Raw genomic sequence first — 22267 nt, 5'->3', positions numbered from 1 at the left:
GGTCTAACAGTGTGGTTTTAAATTTAAAAGGTACTTACCTTAGAAAGCGTGATTGACGTTTTCCAGCACCAGTGGGTGATTACAGCTCTGGGGAAATATGCTGATAATTCTGCAACCGCTTCGTGGATTTGGTGTTAAACTCAGCAAAGTCTCCCCTCGCTATCTTTTTTTATAATCTCCAGGCCAAGAAACAGGATTTCATACACCGGCTGATAGGGACACACTGCCATGGTCAATGGCAAAAGGGATGGATCTCTTCCATGGGTCCACACAGTAAAGACCTCATGCTTCAGAGCAGCACAGACCTCGCAATTCTCTTAAGTGTCCTTACAGGCAGCTGGGGTGTTTGTCTCCTCTTCTCTGTAGACTCTATTCTGCAAGACACACTGAAGCACCCTTTTCCAGAAAAGGGAGTGCTCTCTTTCCCTCATGGGCTTTCAGGAATAATTCTACAAGGAATCTTGGTCCATGCTCAGTTTCAGTGCTGGTAGAAAATCAGCAATCAACCAATCCTGGCCTTAGAACACAGCAATCTTCTCAACTACACTGGGCGCTGTTCCTTTTTGATCATTGATAAATCTTGGAACACTGAACTGGACACATTGCCAAGTATGTATTTCCAGGAATTAGCAATCAGCTTTGATGCACAACCTCCAATCAAATCAAGTATGCCTCATGAATGATCAGTGCATGACCAGAGCATGCCAGTGTTGTGGTTCCCATGAAGCCTTTCTGAGCTACTTTTAGAAAGTTCAGGTGTGAATGAGATTTGGACTCAGAGATGCTTTCACAGATCCTTTGTGAAAGCAGCAAGGTAGGGTGAAGGAAAAGAGCTGTTAGTACTGTGGTAATGGGAACCAGAGGCAAACAGAAAGGTAAGAATCGGATACCCCAACCAACAGGAGACTGTAACTCTAAGAAATTTGATTATTATTTAGAGTGGGTGACTACCGACCTCAGGGAATACGCACAACTCTTCTCAGGTATAATCCTCAAAGTCACTAACTTAATCTGATCTCAATCCCCTGGTAGCTATGGCACAGAGCAAAGAGACTTAACTTAAGGCAATGTGTAAAGTTTGTATGCAGTACCAAAACAGATATAAAGTCAAAATGAAAAGCAATAAAAATCTCAAAGTGAGTTAGAAAACATATTTAAATAATGTATTTAAAATGTATTAAACACAATGACAACTAAAATGAATAAAAAGCCAATGAGAAGAACAGAAGATATGAATTTTTAAGCTATTAAATAGAAATAGTGCCCAAAAGCACAAAGTGCCAATGATAGTTAATGGGTGTAGTAGACTAGGACCTAGGCACAATTTGAGGCTGACAGCAAGGGAGTGAGAGTCAAATACATCAACCAGGTTCATCCTGGTCAAAGATTTTACCTTTTGACTTACTGCTTAAAGTCCCAATCCACTACAGGAGTACACTTGAAAAGCCCCCAGGACTTCGGGGGAGGCACTTAGTGACTCACAGGGTGTCAGATAGAGGTCAACAGCTGGATCTAGTTGCTACCGGTCAGCTAGGGAGTTCCAGGAAAAAGCCTCTTGCAGCTTGTTTTTTCTCTGCTGCTTGAACAGGAGGTCAGCCTAATGACCCTTGGGCCCAGATTTAGAAAGGTTTTGCCTCGCGCTTGGGTTACTTTTTTAAAACAGCCCAACACAAAATCTTTATGGGGATTTACAAATTAAAGTGAATTGGTATTTGCATTGGTTTGTAAGAAAAAGTAATGCAAACCAGCGTCAATCGCCGCTTTGCATTACTTTGCTTAATGTTTAATTATTTTTCTAGTTGGTCCCTTTCCTGAGATACAGTATTAGCAGGTTAATCTGCACTCTGGTTTTCTACATAGGGCAGCCAAGCCTATCTCAGTGAAAATAGCTTTTGGATGCTAGTTACTGTGAGGACATGTTAACATTACATTCCTACATGTTTTACTTTTAAATGCCATGCTCCCTGCCTTCAGGGAGAAAAAGCCTACATAGAGGTGACCTATTCATATTTAAAATAAAGGTTTTTATTTGTCAAAAACAGCAGCAGATGGCGCAGGTAAGCGCGGTGAGCGCGGTGGGCGGGCGATGGAAGTCGACAGATGACAGAATAGGTAAAATAAATAAATAAAACCTATTCCATAGTCTGTCGACTCCCCCCACCCTGCTCCCCTGCCCCACCGAGCTTACCTGTACCGCCCGAGACTATCAAAAAATTGTTTATTTGGACAATTCGCATGCATGTTTTGCACTGTTTCAGTCAGTTTATAGTGGAAGGCTTGAAGCTATGTTTGAATTGCCACTGTAATGACTGGCATAATCCATGATGCAATATAACACTGTCATTTAAGTTCGAGGCCACAGATATACCTTGTACCATATACTTGGGACTTACAGCTAAGTTAAATGTGCCAGCTAGGAATATATCAGTTCAACCATTCTAAAAGAGGGAGTAAAGGTGCTTTACTAAAGAGCACAGAGTTCTAAATCCGATAAAAATATATGGTCCTGCAAAAGGCAAAAAATTGGGGTGGCCACACAGAAAAGGCAGATTTCCTACAGTCACCCATTAGAAGTAAGATACTGGAGGAAGGGAATGAATGTTCCACTGAGGCTCCTCAGTTAACAAAAGACCTGGGTGGCCTCATTCAATGCATTTTACCCGGTGTGCTGCCATACACATACACAGTGAAGCCAACATACATTACATTCGGCTCTAAGTCAAACCGGGCCGTGACCGTCCTGGGAACCAAAATCAGCCCTCACAAAAATGTTCAAAACATCCCCACTCCATCTCTCATCTCTCTCCTTTAGTCTTTCCTCTCTCTTTTTCCTCTATCCCTCCTAAAGCACCTGCTGTGCCTGCTGCAATTAACCTGGAGGAGCTGGTGAAAGTAGCAGCGGCTCTCTGCCGTCAAAAACAGACTCCAATAGCTCTGGCCCACCGGGAAAAGCCTGATGGAAGAAATGAGCAGTCCGGTCCTGAAGCCAAACAAGCTCACAGACCGTACCCTCTCTCTGCAGTTTACGCGCAGTTCACATACACTTTTCACAGAGAAGAAAGATAAAGCAAATGCTCTTGTTACGAGTTAAACAGGAGGGGCCAGTAGTCATCGCCACAAAAAGGAGCCAGGTAGACAGGCAGGTACCTGCACCATAATCTGTCCTCCCAGCGCCGACAGTCCCAGAAGGCAGGGGCAGAGTGGGCTGTTGGTAGCCTCTCTCTCAAAGTGGGGTGCACTTTGGGAAAACTCTGATGTCAGGGCCATGTTTTGTGGTTTCAACCCGTTTTACAGAGAGACTCCTTCCTGGGCATGCAAGACGGCTAGCTAAGCGCACTGAGGGAAATTTTTAAATCCTACAGTGACGTAGTGCCTTGCACGTTACAGTTCCGTGGTGACAGGGTGTGGTGGGACACGTGTTTCTTAAAGAGAATTATCCATGTACATTATGTAATACAACGTCATATTTCTGTTGAAAATGGGAACGGATACGCACCCAACCACTGTAGCTCCTTTGTTAACCCTTGTTGCACTTTCGTCTGGGCGCCGTCTCCCGTGCAGGCGCCATGAAAGTTCCTGAGTTTCGGGAGCTATGCATACTCAAATATGGACCTACGTGTCTCGAATAGACATCTAGTAAACTTACCCTTGACACCCTTTGTATGCCGACATTCCTCGTACACATATAGATTCTACCATTAGCAACTCTTGGAAAAACTCATGAGAAAACACAATAAATCCGTTTCTAAACTGCACCCAGACTGTGAGGTCCAAGGGGAATGAGGAACCTGTGAGGTGATTCCAGGGCTTTAAGTGGGCCGGGTCTCACCAGTGCAGAGCACCGGCAGCTTTTTAAAGGAGGTCTCAAAACAGGTCTCTATCGGGCTCTGTTGTGTGCCCTGGCACAGGTTGTCCTTTTTTTCCAGACTGCAGTGATAGCAGGCACATGGATCTGCGCCTGCTCACACTTCTCACTAGTGTAAAAGTTACGGCATGATGTCATGCCAGGGGAGCGTTGTAGGGTAAGGGAAATCCTTTAAAGAGCGGCAACATCGTCGTGGTGTCACCAGGGCTTTGAGTGGAAGTTTTTTCAATGTTATATACAAGCCATAGTTGCTGCCTATATATCTTATGCAACTAACAACCATTGATAAAGCCAATAGTCCTTACTTGTTGTAGGTATGATGTTACTTGTTGTATCATATACCTGGATGCGATGACAGAAACAGCAAAATACCAGTGGGGCGGCACACTATGCTAAGCAGAGATTTGTATCTTATGTGTTTTAAGCCACGCCCTTATTTACATTAGGCACGCCCCTTTGAGAAACCCCCTCCCCCCCCAGTTTTTTCATCCCACTTAAATTCCTGAGTGATTCCCACGCGAACCGGTAGTAACCAGGTTTCTGAAAGATACACTTAAAACCCTATTGTGTTGAATAATTGTAACGTCGCTTATTTACTGTTTTTAGAAAGGTAGAAGTGCGGCTTGAAGCGCTATAAAAAGTGTGTGTTGTTATCATTGTCTCGCGCTTCCTTGTGAGCAGATATACCTGTATGGAACTGCACAGCCAATGGCCACAAAGAATGGACCTAGTATTTAACATGGACGGGGACAGCGCCTCTTTACAAAATATAATCCGTGCATTTACAACGGCTTCGGGGCACTTTAAGACAAATAGCTCCGATTACATAAGTTTACAGCAAACAACTACAGAGGGGTATGGCGTCTTGAATCATTGAGGTACTATGTCCCAGTGAACAATGACGTCACACTTTAGATGCGCCTCATTTAGACCGCAGCGCAAGATCTGGAGGTAATATAGGAGGCGGTATTTATGATACTTCTGAGCATTACCCCTCGGTTTTAGAAAATGGTATGGGAAAATGCGAATAAGCTGTGGTATCACCAGCGCTGTTTGATGCGGTGTAATTGCGTGCCTGGTGCCTTGGCTGTTTTACCGCCATTATTTAAATGCGGTAAAATATATCGTGTCTCCTTGGGTAGCAGATGTCTGCTGCAAAACAGAGTATAAATGCGAACAGAGCGAGAAGCCTATACCCCAATGGACCAAACACAACGGAGATCATGTTTAAAGGTATTCTGGCAGGATTCGAGATTTTTAGCTTAACCAGTACAGGAATTGGGGTTCCGATCTGAGTCCTCACACCAAAACTATTGAGCTGTAGTATGCAACTCAGTGCATACAGTAGCTAAATTTGATGGTGAGTTTTGTCTTTTATCGTACTCAAAATCACCCAAGAACTTTCTTTCTTAGTCACAGAACTTGCCAGGCATATTCCCATATATGCCTTGGCGCTTTATCGTATAGGGTCTGACATATCCAGGTACTACACGCCATTATAATTTTTGGGAGATTCTAATAGTTTTGTAAGTGGGCCCTTGCTGTAGCTGGGGCACCCCGCATGAAACGCCTTATAAATTTGGACTCGAGACAAATTCGAACACTTCTAATCTATAGCCCTCACCAGTCGTGCCTTCAGTGAACTGCTTCTCAGGAGTTCGAATCCGAATAAAGCATACTCTGCCTCCCATCATTCCCGTGTCTGTAAACGGTGCGCCATTACACAGTACCAAAACTATTTGTTGCAGCACCTAGAAACCGCAAAAGCGCTGTATAAAGAAGTTATTATCCGTTATTTTTGGCTATTTGCTTTGTTTCTGTCTCGAGGATTTACTTACAAGGTGTACAAAAATATACGCGGTGTATCCGAATCAGAAATGCCAAACGGATATCCAAAATGGCCTGCATGCAAGTATGGAGTAATACCGCGTTGGCACTTCATGCCTGCTAGAATGAAATGTTTTAAAACAATATTGTCAAATGTACTACTGTTTAAATAATGCTGTTCAGGTTTACATGGATAGATATAAACACATTTGCTAGTAAATAGTTTAGGAAATTTCCAATTAGATTGTTAATTATTCCCTTTGGTGTGTCAATAACGCCCGTTACAAACGACATTTGATTACAATAAGAGTGTAAAGATGTTTCAGAAGTTCTAGCTACTTTTTTGATGCAGTGCCTGCCGGTCACTACAATCGCAAGGTTCAAGGTACCAAAACTTTGCCGTGTGCTTGGGATTGGCGAGGGAGGTAGAAACACCTGAGTCGGGGGTGGGGACTACTACGATTACTAATGACAGTGCAATCCTCTGGGTTTAAGAGAGGGGTTCGGTGATATAAGGACTCATTTGGGGTTCAGAACCTCCATACACACATCCAGAAATCGGATACCCGTTAAGATTCACGTGTCCGGAATATTTCCACATATACATGTGTGAGGGTGACTGGGGCTGCCCCCATGCTCCATACAAACAACAATGCTCGCACGTTCACTGGACACTTTTGAACGTAAAACAGGTGCTCTACTCCAGGAGGCATAGAAGGTTCTCGAACAGCGCGAGCTCGAGTTGGTCACTGGTGAGCACTCATGGCGAACGTGTGTTCAAATACAAGGCACAATAATCACACATCGGTCGGTCTTGTGTGTCACCATCACGTTTCGCTTGCTTTTAACTTTTGAGTAACTATTATATATATATATATATATATATATATATATATATATATATATATATATATATATATATATATATATATATATATTTATACTTTGTGTGTATACATAGATATATAGATACAGATATATAGATATATACATTCGCATACATACACATAATTTATTTTTGACTCGCTAGAGGCGAAGCCTGCAGCAGTGGGTCACGCTGTCACCCCTTTCCATCACATTTCACCATTGTTATCAAACAGCAGGTTACATTTTGTGCACATGCTCATGTATAGTTTATGGCGTTGTACTGAATGTACATTCATTTTAAAGAAAGTTATTGAACCAAAGCTAGAGGTTAAATGTGTGCAATAAGGTGAACTCACAGCGACCATTAGAATTGTTTTCTAATCTAAAGCCACTGTAAAATGTAGTCTGCAATTCATTAAACTGTTTTCTCCTATCAATTTTCTGCGAACTGGGTTAGTACCTTTTAGTATCGAATTTAATGAGTGAGTAATTTTGTGTGTACTAAAACGCTTGCTAGAAACAACATGTGATATTTGCCACACTTAATTTCTGCCTGCCTGGCTTTCTGTCGATCTGTTGGTCTGTCTGCCTGCCTGTCTGTCTTTCTGTCTGTCTATCTCTGTGTATTTATCTAGTGAGTTAGTCCAGAACTGTGCCCAGATGATGTAACCGCATATGTGTTGTTTCTGGTTAAAACTCTGTTTACAACTATCACATAAGGAGAGAGAGAGGAAGGGGACAGCCACCAGGATACACTCGAGTATTTACCTCTTACACGTCCTAGCCCTTCCCCTCCCACACACGGTGTATTAAGCAGCACTCTGACACACCGCCTTCTACTATACACCCGAACCCATCCCACGAAGTAAATATGCCTGTACTTGTTTAAAAGTCTTTTTTCGTATAGTTGTTTAAATACATCAACCCAATGACGAAATTCAACCATAGGATTACACTGTTGCTTTTTAAATACATTATGTTTTGCTAGAAGAGTTCCCAGACACAGTAATGTTGTAAGAGTGCAACACTTTACACGAAGGTTGCTGCCACTGTTGTCAATGTAAACGTTTTTTTAGAACGTTTGAGACTTTTCGGAGATGGTGCCTTTAATCCTTACAGACACAACAACTTCGGGTGCGAAGGGAATACGGAGCAACACTACACCGCGCGGAGCATTAACGCCGACCAGAAGAGGAAACGCGATCTGCGCCGAGAGTTCTCACATAGACAGCTGGTTTTCTCAGATTCCTCGGGCTTTACACTTCAACGTTTGCCCACAGCAAAAAAATGAAATAAAAAATCTGAATATTGGAGTTCAATGAACGCCAATGCCTCGGACGGTGTTTAAAATGTTAATTAATCTAAAATAGGTTAAGGGCCCTCAATTAATTATTTGAACATTAAGGACATTATGAGTTTGGTACCCGTACTTTCAAATTTGTTTTCGCTTTTCCTGTAAATTCTTCCACAAATTTTCAAAACATGTGTGCACAGAATCTTGTTGCTCAAAAGTATAAGAACTAAACTCTATATTCGCCAATTGTGATTGGTTCAAAAATCAGCCGTGCTGTATAGAGTATACAGACCCGCAATAACAGAATTCAAAGCGACTGCGAAAATAGCCAGCAATCGAGTCTCTAACTCGGAATAAGCACTAAATGGCATCAACCTCAACCAGCATAACATATGCACAATAAAAAGCACGATAAAGAAAAAAACAACGTGTATCTGCATATTTTCATCACTTACGATACAATAGCTTATGACTTTCATCTTTTAAAATTGTATCTTGTGAAAAACTTGTAATACATTTTGTTTCCTTTGTCTTATAATCTCTGTTTTCCACAAAATGAAAGGTCATGCGAGTAGTTGTGTTTCTGCGGCATTTGTTTTTTTGTTTTTGTTTTTATATAAAACAGTATTACTAGAGTGGGCGGGGTCACCAAGTATTACCATTGATGAAAGCGCGATGTGAGGGTGCAATGCTCAACAGTTACACATATACCTTTCTTTGGAGTTCTGGCTCTCGTTTGGAGAATCTCTACTTTGTGGGGGGTTACTTAGCATTTTGACATTAAGATAAATTATTAAACAATTCGGGTTTAAGGCGCACCCGCGTGTGTCCGGAAGGCCGAGCGTAGGGGCACTTTCTTACGACATCATGAGTAAATGATCCATTTAGCTATGGCAATCACTGGCGTACTCAGTCCAGGGAACAATGGAACACAAAAACCTGTCATCAAATTTTCCAAACCAATATTTTGGATCACCCATTTTCTACACAGAAACAAAAACGTGTTTATGTTTTGCGCAGTACAGACGATTCCTCAAGAGGAGTCGAACATTCAGTGCACACGTTCAACAGTGTGTGGTAGTCCGAGTGACTTTTGAGCACAATTTTACCTCGAAGACTATTTCAACGTAAACTCATTTTAGCAGAGTCGCAAAACGCATGAACATGCGCATCACTTTTCCTCGCCGTGTATTTCAAAACGTTCTTTAAAAATATGGAATTTCCGTAATATATTCCGCGGTATCATTCGATGTGCACACACGGATTTTTGCATGAGATTGTCTTTAAATGTCAAGGCTATGGCTTTGAAAGCACTCTTTCGTTGGTGTTTTTTTAAGGCAATCAGCTTGCCAACATTTTTGACGTTTTACAACAACGTAATCACTGGGTGGAAAACGAACCAACCAGAAAGCTATCCATTCTCTGTTTTGGTGTGTGATACCGTAAACTTAATTTGCAGAGCCTTAATGTGACAAGAGTGCTCCTTTATAAAGCAATTGCAATAATTGCACGCAGGAATGCAAAAATATAGTATCAAGCAATAATGTAGTAGTGTTAAATAATGCATATTCCATGCATTATTTAAAATAGCTGACTATTCAAATATGATTATACATGTTAATGTAATAATCAAATAGAATTTAAAATACAGCAAAAGAAAACAAGGCAATAATACAGTTGTTTTAATTTAATTAAAAAATATGAAAACAATGTATTGATTATTTAAATACTGTGTTAATGCAACAATTACATTTTAAGGACTGTCTCTTGTTGGGCACAGTATAAAGATCGATTGCCGTCTCACACTTACAAAAAATAATACAAATTACATCTGCAAACTCTAGCTTGACCTCTGCCTGTACTGAAATACTCGAGCACTCCTTTAAAGTCTGGTTGCTGGTAGCAGCTCAAGTTGCAAAGTGGAATGAAGCCTGTCGAAAAAGCATGGCTGTGGGGCGGGCGCTTCTTTGTATTGGACGCAGAGTCTCAGACTCTCATGCAATATTCATTTCCGGCGTCAGATCTAATTCACGCCGACGTCTGGCGGCGGGGACGCGCCCAGCTGCCCCTGCCGCCCCAGCAAGCCCTGCGCTCAGCGGTTTTTGTGAATGAATGAGTCGCTCTTGCCAGCGCACGCATCATAGAGCCGTTCTTGCCAGCTCGCCGATCATAGAGCGACGAGCACAACACGGACGTGGTCCAATGATCCGCCGCTGCATCAGGCGAGTACAATGCCGGGGTCACACAGGAGCTGCCAGTTCCGCACACAGACTCTTTCACAAGCCGCCACTTCAAAGCCAGGTTGTCGCTTTTTAATTGAAAAGGTTATGGTCCCCCATTGCGCTTCTCTGTTCAGTGAATGGGGAGAAAAGGGAAGAGGAAGACAGAATGAAAGAAAAACAACAACACACTTTTGGATATTGGGTAGAAGAAAAGCAAAGCGTACACCAATCGAGTTTCCAAAAATACACGGCAAATGAAATTCGATTTCCCCAATGCCAACGTCTAGAAACGTGAAGATATACATATATCGTGTGAAATAATATGTTTATGCGTCTACTTTTCATGACTCTTAAAGAGGCATTCGCTTATTTATACACACTAAGATGCAATTTAATTTGCGCTGCTATAAAAAAGCAAATAAAAGACACGTTGGTCAGACGAACCGTACACACCAACCTTTGTATTTAAAAAACAGTTGTGAGGTTAAAAAAAGGGAACACACCTGTTGTATATGATTTAACAGAAAGGCAGCCTTAAGACATCACGACGAATTGCTCTTTCACAAACAACGCCGTTCTCCCTTTTGTTAAGCCCAAGTCTACTTTGGCCATGATGCATATACTAAAATTAATTCTCATTATTCCACGTTATGTTTTACTTTACTTTACAAATATATACGTTACTGAAGCTAGCAATTAAGAGGTTAGCATAATTGCTACACAGGGAACTGTTGCAGTTTCAAAAGTGACTTGTATCGGAGAATAAAACAACAACATTTAAAGCTGGGAAGAAAAGTCGAAAATCTCCTTTGAGCTATAAGGTCACAGGGTTAGGACAGATTAACGTTCCCTTATCGTTGCTCTACTCGCTGCCAGAAAACATGGGTATTTGACCCACAAAAGTACAACAAGTTAAGGCACAATAACTTCAAACGGATGTTGATTCAAGAGCGCAGGGCAGTGTTTTCGAATTATAGTATTAGAATTTGTAACATGCCTTTTATGTTTCGAACTTTCTGTTAATTTGAAGTTAGAGGTTTGACAGAAATAGCTGCACAGGAAATAGTTAGTTAAAGTAGTTATTTGAATTGTATCAGTGCATCTCCATACGTGCGACTTTGGAGTAGAAATAGGCAGAAATGCCTATTCGACTTTTCGACGTACACCAGCAAGAGGAATATTTTAAACTTAACTAAGTACAATTTCTTTTTAAAAAAAACCACCCTTTTAGATCCCATCATACCTAAATATGTAGATAGGGATTCATGTTGAAATGTAAAATTAAGAAATTCAATACACATTTTAACATTTTTTTTATTAGTTATTTTTACAATGTGTATTTGTAAACTCATCCTTAAAATTTCGCAACTCTGTAATGAAGATACGATTACAAATAATTGGAATAAATACATAGACGCCCAACAACACACTCGTGTCTCGTTGTGTGTGTGAGTTGTGTATGCTAGTTAGCTGATCCAGAAAAAAATGAAGGCAATTCTGACATTAATTTACCCCAATGTGGTGTTATTTTTTTCTCAAATGACACCACACATACTCGTATTACTGGACACCCAATAGACACGGAGTGAGTTATCATATAACTAAACAAGTTTATTGGCTCTGTTATCCAAATATATCGGGATTTCAAAGCAGTACGCAGATTTAATTCCGAGAACAGATATTTACAGTATCGTAGCCAGTATGTCACGGGCCCAAGTGCAAGAAACGAAATGCCCCCCCCCCCCCCCCACCTTTTTTTGGGATAAATTACAGCAATAATCGGATTTCTGTGGGCTCCTGGGGCCCCGGTGCCACTGAACCTACTGCACCAATGGAAGCTACGCCACTGGATATGTACACTGCGACCAGCTTCATTGGGTGAGTCGTATAGTCCTTCAGAGTGCTTTTGACTTTAGAGTAAGCGCTTTAACAATAATGGAATTCAATGCCTCAGTCTGAATATGCGAGTTGGCATTAATGTCTACATTAAGTGTACCAGAATATTCTTCATAAATATTAAGATCATGTCGCTTCCTCGTCATTCAAAGAGCGAGTCAACACGTATAAGGGAACCTAACTATGTGACTGACAAAAGTGCTTACAATAAAGTTGGCGCAAAAATGTTTCAAACCATGCCATAAACAGACCCCGTATTTGAGGTTTAAAACAACAACCAACCACTAATTACGTCGGATCTGTCCAATCCACCTCAAGAAATGAATGTTACTTTGCAATGAGTAATGAATGCACGTACCCGACAGACGCCGTTATGACGCAAACATCAAAGGGAGAATATTTAATCAAAAGGACAAATACACAGGCCTCAGATTCTATTGTTCCGAACAACCGTTCTTATCGCTGCTTACAAAGAATTGCTCTGAAATGGAGGGATTGTAACTGGCATTTTTTCTACCATTTAAATGGAACCCCTTTTACCGTTTTTGTTATCTTCTCTTTATCACGGGAGAACGCACAAAACACATAGGTCCTCTGCACATGTATCACACCGCCACCTCCCTCTCAATGTGCCATTTAAACGAGCAGAGGGATTGTCGAGATAATATACATCACACACCACCACCACCACACCAAGATCATTTTCACGTATATGATTGGGCTCGTGATCTTTTTTAGGGTCCGAGACACACACCCCTACAGTGGGTATCGGTACAGATTTCTTTGAGGTTTGCATTGAGGTGAGGCTGGTAGGTCTGTTACTTCCGCATTGGCGGATTTGTACTTCTGGACATTCCATTTACATTGATTTACTTTCCGCAGATACCAGTCATGAATAGGGGTGGATCAAACGTCATAACTTAAATATCTAAAAGGCATACTTTAGGCAGAAATCATTTTGCGGGTGGGGGGGGGGGGATATTGCCGCTTAGGTTGTTGTCTTTCTGAAGATACTACATGTGTATCTTCATACATAAACCACATGAGATACATGATCAATGTATTGAGTAGTCTCCGTGAATATTGTCTCGAGGTGTGCCCTCAGGCACACAAATGGTATTGTCTGGGCATTTATATAGGACTTTACTTCTTGGAGTGTGTCCACAAAGTGCTTTATCTATGTAACATTTTCTTATCAAACGAGTCTCCTACATACATGCTACTAGAAAAGTTTGCATTAAAAAAAATGCGTAAAATATTGAAACCCAAAAATTAAGATTTATGTGAGATTATGTCCATGTATACAAAAAGCTCTTGTGGACCTACACATTGTAACTGTTTAATATCACAGCCTTCTTGCAACATGGATCTATTTTTTCCTAATCTCTGTAGACACTTATATAATAGAAAAACTGAGCATGATTTGATTGTTCCCCAAAACCCACAGGCTCATAGGGGCACTATATCAGCCTCCCTACTTCTAGGATATTTATCTGACATTCAATTTTTTTTCTTCTTAAAACCCTAATGTTCATTTTCATGTTGCTATGTAGGGCCACAGCAAGGACTTCATGAGCCTTAACCCAAGTAAAGAAAATGTCCACACGTACCTGTGTTGGGTGGGAAAAGACAGCCATAACTGGAATTCAAAAACTTTTTGGCTCGTCTGGGTGGCATCGCCCAGCTGTCAATGACTAGCTCCTGGGAGATGGTGTGATGGTTGAGCTAGGTACCTTGTACAACCATTATTAGACACATAATAAATAGGTGCCCATTCGGGATTAGAATGTGAAATGAAACGCCTTAAAATAAAGTATAGCACATATTGAGAAGCATGGTGAAGGTCCAGCAGATACATTCTTGCGGTACTGGGCCCAACCCTTTTACGTTAGGGGGAGTTACTCCCCTCGGCTGGATCATTTACCACAGCTATACTTACTTGCTAACGTGGACCTCCGAAGGCCATTTCTGCGTCGCACTGAAGGGAAAGAGAGTTGGCATTTCTTGTCTGATCATTTTAATTAACAGTACAACCAATTTGGCCATACAATGAGGACCAAGGATCGGTAGCCACATTCAAGGTTGTTTATTACAAATTATAGATGAGGTTCACATAGATCACTCTTAAAATCAAACTGTATAGATATAGTATTGCAAGAGGGAGGCTTAGCCACCTTAAGAAATTTAAGCAAACACAAATCAAATAAACAAGCATCTCTCTAGCCGCTATACAAAACAACAACATTAAGATCTGATGCACGGAAAGCAATCAGGCTTGTTCTTTATTAGACATTAGCAATTTAAATTTCTCCAATACGGGGCTATGGCACATAACTGCTCATAGTGCAAATCTACAAAAGACGATAGTTGTTAGGCAAAAGAGTACTAGGGGTATTAGCAAAAGCATTGCAGAAGCACGGTCAGGAGTCTTCAAGGTGTCAGAAAATGTCGGGAGGTGGTGGTCTAAACCACATTTGAAAACATTTTTGTGACATTGAAAAATGTCTTTAAGAGTGCATTTAAAGGGCCATGGGATTTGGAAATATGGGAAAGTTGCTTCTGGTCGAAGTCCAAAGGAAGGCTCTGCAAAGAAACTGCAGAGAGAGTTCAGCAAAGGAGTTCAGCATGTGGTCTGCAAAGAAGTTCAAAGCCATCTGCCCCTCCGTTCAGGGCAGCTATAAATTATAATCCATAAAGTTTGTCATCAACTCCCCTTTGGGTACCTCATCATTGCAGACCCCCCAGGATATAGCGGCATGGATTAGCAAATTTAGCAGCACAAATATGGAAATTTAGCTGCATTTTTGCAGCACTTTATTTTACTCATAATCATTCATTCTCAGCCTTAAATCAATGGAAACTGTTTTAGCAGAGTAGTCTGCTTTGAAATAGGTAACCTGGGATATGGAACAGAGGAAGCAGCCCACAGGTGAAGGCTGTTATCCCTTGGAAATGCAACCCTCCATTTGCTTTAGTATAGGTTCTGAGAAGCCCATGAAAGATGGCCTGATAGCATCCCGTAGGAAATGGCATTCCAGAACCTACCTTAGTGAAATTAAATATTTGTCTAAGATCACACAATGTGTCATGTTACAGCCAGCTCGGAAAGCCAAGGCCAGGCAGCCCAGGCCAGGGCCTTTGTTGGACCCTTTAACTCTGTTCTCTTGATGCCCCTCTGCATTGCTTGTCTCGTGGGTTGAGTGTGCTCTTGGGAGACGAGTGAAGGGGCAGTTGTGAGGGACTGTGACCGGCTGCGAGCAGCCAATGTGGCCCTCGTAGAATTTACAAAAGGCTGGGAGCAGTGAACTGCGCATGCCCCAATTCCATATGAAAAAGCATCATTAGGGTGGGCCTTTGCTAAGAAATCACTTGAAGGGTCCCGGTGGCACAGAAGAGATGGGTTTAATGCTCTGGAGCAAAGTTCCTGCAAAATACGAAATCCGTATGTAAGTGCATCGAAGTGAACAAAGGCACCGAAGATGCCCATTAGGTAGCTCTGTCCAAGCCTAAAACCTCAACACTGACAGATGCACGACTCAAACTGACAAGAAATTAAGCATGTAGCGACTACACAAAAGTATTTAAAAACTGTAAAACTGAACAAGCTAAATAAACACTTTCAAAGGGTTGAAGATGCAATAGGCACAATGAGAAAAAATAGATAATTAAATAAACTGTTTAATCAAGAATGGATACACATCCCCAGCTAATTCGACTAGGATTAAACTATTTTGGCTTATCTGGAATAAACTCTCCAAACCATTTGAGGGGAGAAGAAACAAATCGTTCTGGTAAAAAAAAAAAAGAATTTTTTTTTTTTATACTCGGAATGTCTCCCTGGGTGACATCAGACGGAACATGCATTCTAGATAAAGTAGTTCCCAGCAGTTTTACTTTTACTCCAGAATCCGAGGCAAATATTCACAACAAACAAGATTAACCTGGACTCCAGACTGTCAATATGATGTATCGCGGGAACTGCCTGGACTACATGAAGAGAAAGGATGCACCAGTACTTAAGGGGTGTTTGGTTTTGTCCTTTGCATTCCTTCAAATTCATGGACACTGTTGTAAAAATCGCAGAATTTTTACAAAAGTGCCGATTTTGAGGGCACTTTTGTAAAAATCGCAGAATTTTTACAAAAGTGCCGATTTCGCGGGCACTTTTGTAAAAATCGCGTCATTTTTACAAAAGTGCCGATTTCACGGCAAACCGCAAAATCGCGAAATCCTGTAGGGTCTGCTCAATAGTAATCCATTGTATTTGTTTCGAAAGTCTGTATAGTGGAGAAGTGTGGCTCAATGGTTAGAGCGGCAGACCCTGATGCAGAGGTCTGGCCCGGACCAGGGTTCAATTCCCGCCTCGGCGGGTCTTGGGCTCAATTTCCCCGGACCTGATAATTCTCGCCTCGGTGCCAATTCTAAGCATGGGTCCCACTCTGCAACTCTGGGCAATAACTTGCTTAATCTCCACAACGGCCCCAACAGCGCTAGGATGCCTGGCTTCACCTTGGGGGTGCCCAGTAGTGGGCACTTCACAGGGAAAGGCCAGGAAGCGTTCCACAGTGGTATGTGTACAGCGCCTTGAGACCCCTTCGGGGGTGATACGTGCGCTATATAAGCACCACATTTACATTTACATATAGTTGCACATGGTATTTAGAATGAAACATCGTGGGCAATTCACCCACTTAACATGGAAACATCGTCTCGGTCCCACACTCATGGGTAAACACAACAGTCCATTTTTTGTCTACAGAGTTCTCATGTGCTCGTTGTTAGAATCAGTTCCGAGATATGTATCTATTGCTTGTCACAAGAAATGCATACATTCAAACTAACAGTTGGTGAGAACACATGCAAAGAAAGCAAGTCAGCAAAATGTAGAAACACGATGAATTCTAATGGGACCAAAAATCAGGCCTTTAGTGTAAAACAGCTAACTTAAAACATTAAATCTATAATGCACATTTAATATAAGGGCACACATTTAAACATATGCATATATAATATTACTTTAGTTCTTTAGTCCACCCAAATATATAACAAGCAATGAAACTGCATGACAGTAGGTATACTTGGGAACTGCATTCAAGAGTACATACATGTAACATTAATGCATACACTGTTGACATTTTATCGTTAAACCTACATTAACATTCTACACATATAAATACATTTCTAGCAGTTAAACAGACAAAATTGCATACACTTATGAATTAAGTAAAAAGCTACAGCAATGAAATGAAAGGACGGTTTGAAGGTGAACTTCACATTGCAAATGTCTCATTTCTCAGTATAACGCGCGTTATTTCATATAAATACTTTTAGTGGTAGCGATCATATAAGCGTATTAATACGTGTCAGTCACTTTATTAGCAAATTCTTTTCATTAAGAGACATCTTTTATTAATAAAGATGGATTCTACGTCAATCATCAAATGCATTTCTCTGAACATTAGTAAAACATTCAATGTGAAATCTAAAACTCTAAAGAAAGACTCTGCAGCAGCAGTATCAAGTGTAACGTTTGTCAGAAATACGACAGGCAGGATTCATGTGCGAAGTGCATATTCATTTTGTGTGTGAATAGTCAGTCATTTTTGGGTTTTGTGATGTGTAAAATGTGTGCAGCTTTATGGTGCACCAATCGCCTCTGATGGTGAATCTAGCCATCACATCAATCTTTTATCAGATATTAAGATAACAGCTTTGTTGTCTTCATCCTTTTCCTTCTGGAATCATCCAGAAATTTCATGTTGTCATAAAGCTTACTCTGTTTCTCCTCTAGTTCTGCATCAGCTTTCTTCTTCTTCAGTTGTTCATGCCTGCACACTTTCAGTGTCAATCAATCAGCAATCCTATAAAGTGCTACTACTCATCCATGAGGGTCTCAAGGCACTGAGTGGTAGTTGGGGGGTCTGAGGTTCAGTCGAAGAGCCAGGTCTTGAGGACCTTCCTGAATTGTGGCAGTGATGGTGATTTCCTAGGATGCAGAGGCACGAGTTCCAGGTCTTCACAGCGAGGTAGGAGAAGGATCTTCCTCCGGCCGTGGTCTTGTGGATCCATGGGATGGTGGCCAGGGCCAGTTAGACAGAGCTGAGATGTCTGGTGGGAGTGTAGAAGGAGAGGCAGTGGTTGAGGTATGCAGGTCCAGCATTCTGGAGGGATTTGTAGGTGTCCGCAAGAAGCTTGAGGGTGATTCATTTGTTGACAGGCAGCCAGGGAAGGTCTCTCAGGCGGCTGGCGATGTGGTTGCGGCATGAGATGGTCAGTATGAGTCTGGTGGAGGTGTTCTGGATGGTCTGCACTTTTTTGGGGGGTTTGTGGGTGGTTTTGGCATGGAATGCATTGCCGTAGTCAAGTCTGCTGCTGGCAAGAGCATACGTGACCATTTTCCTGGACTTGGTGGGGATCCACTTGAAAATTTTACGATGGAGGCAGAGTGTGTGTAAGCTGGAGGACAAAATGGCACAAACAAATAAAAGTAACCCACAAAGAGTGATTATCACTAAAAGGTCTCAGGATACTTCCAACAACATCAGCTCTTTTCCTCTTCACTCTCTTCTTCACTTGTGCATGCCTTCACACTTTCAGTATCAAAAACAAAAGTAATCCACAAAGAGCGATTATCACTAAGGGTCTCAGGATACTTCCACCAACATCTGCTCTCTTCCTTTTCATTCCCTTCTTCACTTGTGCACGCCTGCACATACTTTCAGTATCACAAATAAAAGTAATCCACAAAGAGCAATTATCACTAAGGGTCTCAGGATACTTCCAACAAGTTAACTTCCTAAGTTACCAAACCATCCGCCTGTAGCAGAAAATCCATTCCGTATTGCTTCTCAAGATTCTGTGGCTGTTAACCCTTTCAAATATTTTTTCAGGTCAGTGATGTTACTAATGTATTTTTCCAGGTCCTTACTCCCATCTGGGATGTAAGTACAACATTTGTGAACCTTTAACATCCGGCAGACTCTGCCCTCCTTTGCGAGAAGGACATCTAAAGCAAGTTTGTTCTGCAAAACCATGGACCTAATGGCATCCGTTTCTATATCCACAACTAAGTATCCTCCAGCTGTACTAGTACCTAACTTATCAACTACAGTAGAAAGCTTTATAATCTTGTGTGTGTTGAGTATCACTCCTAAGACTAGAATCAAGGCACAAAAATATCACCTACTCTTTCACTGGCACTCACTCTCCTCTTGGTTCTCACTCTTCTCCCCCTAGTTGAGTCCTCAATTTGGTCCACATGATACATTTTTGGGAAAAGTACTCCTAAATAAAATGTTCCATACCATCCCTTGGGTAACCTGTAAAATGCACTCTTCCCACAAACATAATAGGCTCCAGGAAACACAGGATTTCCTTTATCCAAATATAATTCCAAATTTCCTTGAACTTCAAAAGTGACATTCACTCATTCCTACAAAATGTATGTCCATTGTGGATTTTCTAATAGTGAAGCATAATCTCCCTTTTTGTTGCCAACTTAGTGCAAGTGCAGGCATGCTTCCCACTATTCTGTGTTCACTCTCTTCTTTTGCACAGGGTGGAACCTTCAAATGATTAGCAGCCTTTGCTGAAAGGTCTCCCATTCTATCTTCTACAGTCAATGTATTTTTTTTCTACACTGGTAATAGAACATGTTACATTATGCCAGTGTGCATAGGCAATGTCCAGGGACATGGTGGGTTTTGAAGAAATGTCCCATTATTTCAGCATTTTTGGCATCTTGGTGCCTATTCAAGTGCTTTAGCACCGGGATTTCATTTGCTGAGAGAGACAAAGATGGCGCCTGTGTGAACGGCCGCGCCGGCCGCTCCCCCGCCACTTGGGTCTAATGAAGAGGAAGAAAGAGATGTTCCCAGAGGAAATAAACAAACAAGACACTTGAGGCAGTGTAGTCCCTGGACTGCGGCCGTGGTTTTTTCCGGGCAGTTGAGGCAACATTGGTGACAGCGGTGCTTTCTGGCGTGCTGGGATCTCACCGCATACTGAGACTCACACCCCCCCTGGCTTTGGTCTGGGGAGGAGGAGGGCCCAGTAGGATCAGGTGAAACGTCCAGAGCTTGCAGTAACAGAGGGATACCTCTAAAAGTAAACATCTCTGCACAAGCAAAGAATGTTGACATTAATGCTACTGCTGTGACACCAGCATCTCCTAATAGAAACAATATATCCTCGCAGCTCTAATAGGTGGGGAAATTATGAGCCAACATTAACACCACTAATGTTAGCAACCCTAAAATATCTTTGAAAGGAAAGCAGATCCTAGATGCTTCTAAAAGGGGAGATGGAAAATGAGATGGAAGTATGGAAAAAACCAACAGAGAAAGCCAAGTCTCCCAGACCGGTCAGCTGCAGCAGAACCAGTATCAGTCTGAGCAGCAGCAGAGTATCACCAATGTTTTTCCTACTATCGCGATCGCTGCTGGAGACTCTGTGACTGAAGCAATGGGAGCATCAGGTGTCTGTAGCTTAAAGTACTTACATGCTGACAGTGGCAGCCTAGAGAAGATTGGGCTTGGAGGAGAAGGCCCTACAAGCAAGGTGGAAGTGTTGGCTGAAAGACAAGCTGGGTCAACTAGGCTTTTGATAAGCCCTATCTGTGAATTTGCTTTAGGGAGGGGTTGGCAGGCACTGATCACCAGAAGTATGATGCGCTCCCGCCGTAAATAGCGTCAATTGAGATGACTAGGCACCACTGTCTAGTGGATGGTTTATCCTTCTGGTCATCACTAACTCAGGCACTGGATAATATGGATACTAGTGGTTTAATTGAAGGGGCAACAGGCTTAAGGGGCTGGAAGACTCCCAGGAGCTGGGTGACAAATTCTTCTCACTTACAGATGGCTCTGATATTAGCTCGACAGATTCATAAAAGAGGAGCAATGCTCAGTTATCCAGGTCAAGCCCAGGTTTCCAGAAGGCAGGACCCGGGAGAGTGGTAAGGAGGAAAAGGCTTTCCAGAAGGTGTAGAGATCCCCAGCCACTTGGTTTAACTGCAGATGTATTATCCAAACATAATGCAAATGCTGTCCTGAAATGAACTATTCAGTAACACAGAAATTTTACCCTGAGCCCTTGGTGCAGAAAGATGTCTCTAGCGACATGAAGACAATGCAAATGGAGGAGCCCTCCCTGAAACTGATTCATGAGTCCATTAAGCAGCTCAAGAAGAGACCCGAGTGGATGGAAAAAAAAGCCATCTGGCAAATAAAAAGCTGCAAGGAGCAGTAAGAAAAATGGCTAAATCCTGCATAGATGTGAATACAAGGCTGTTGGCAGCAGAAGAACGCACAGCTTTCGAAAGCTCTAGAAGAGGATGTGGCTAGAGTTCAAACCCAGTCATAGTCACATGGGGTACAAATTACTGATACTCAATGGAAATTGGAAGATTTTGAAAATAGATAACAGAGGAATAACCTAAGAATTTTAGGCATAAAAGTAGGAGTCAATGGGAATGATATCCGGCACAATATTCTGAATTTAATGAAGGGAGCTTTTCCAGAACTTCAGCACTGGAACTGGTACCTGGAAATTCAGCGGATGCATCACTTCCCATTAACCCTGAAGAAGCCATGTTAGTCGCATAATGGAGAAACCCCGAGCCAAGAGCAGTCTTAATTATTTTGGAAACTATCTTCTTCAAGAAGCAGAGTTTTCAAAGGCACGCCCGATGCCAACCAAACTTATGAAGGCCAGTCTTTCTTTGCAAGGCCAGATTTTTACCACTTTACAGTGGAGAGATGCTGGAGGCTCAGACAACTGATCCAACCGTGCCAGGCTCTGGAGGCTGAAGCATATTTAATGAACCTGGCTCATCTGAAAATTATATTTCAAAATAGTACAAGAGTCTTCACCTCTGAAATTCAAGCAAAAGAGTACATTGATAAACTGAAATAGTTCATGCTGAGCAGCCCTTTTTTATAAGCAGTTTTTATAAGCATTATAATGTTGGCCTTGTACCTATGGCTTTTTTCTGAGTAAGATGAAATTAAAGGTATATCTCTAAATTAGGTATCTAAATAAGCTACGACCCGACAGGTGGCGGGGGACCCAAGCAGAGGTCCCATCACTAAGACCTTTGGGGTGCTTGTCTCACAGACGCATATGGCTGGGTCCAAACTTGAAAGACATGGTGAGCAAAAAAACGATGGATTTAGGCCCAGATCTCTGTACTGGGGTGAATGTGTGACATTGGTCTCCATTCTGTCCATCAATTGTTATTTTTGCATTAGTCCCACAGAGTAAGCAGGGGGGGAAGCAAGGGATGGGCAGAGTGGG

This window comes from Lissotriton helveticus, chromosome 10, assembly GCF_964261635.1.
Source record: "Lissotriton helveticus chromosome 10, aLisHel1.1, whole genome shotgun sequence".
In the NCBI taxonomy this organism is placed as follows: domain Eukaryota; kingdom Metazoa; phylum Chordata; class Amphibia; order Caudata; family Salamandridae; genus Lissotriton; species Lissotriton helveticus.
Note: the sequence above shows the minus strand (reverse complement) of the source record.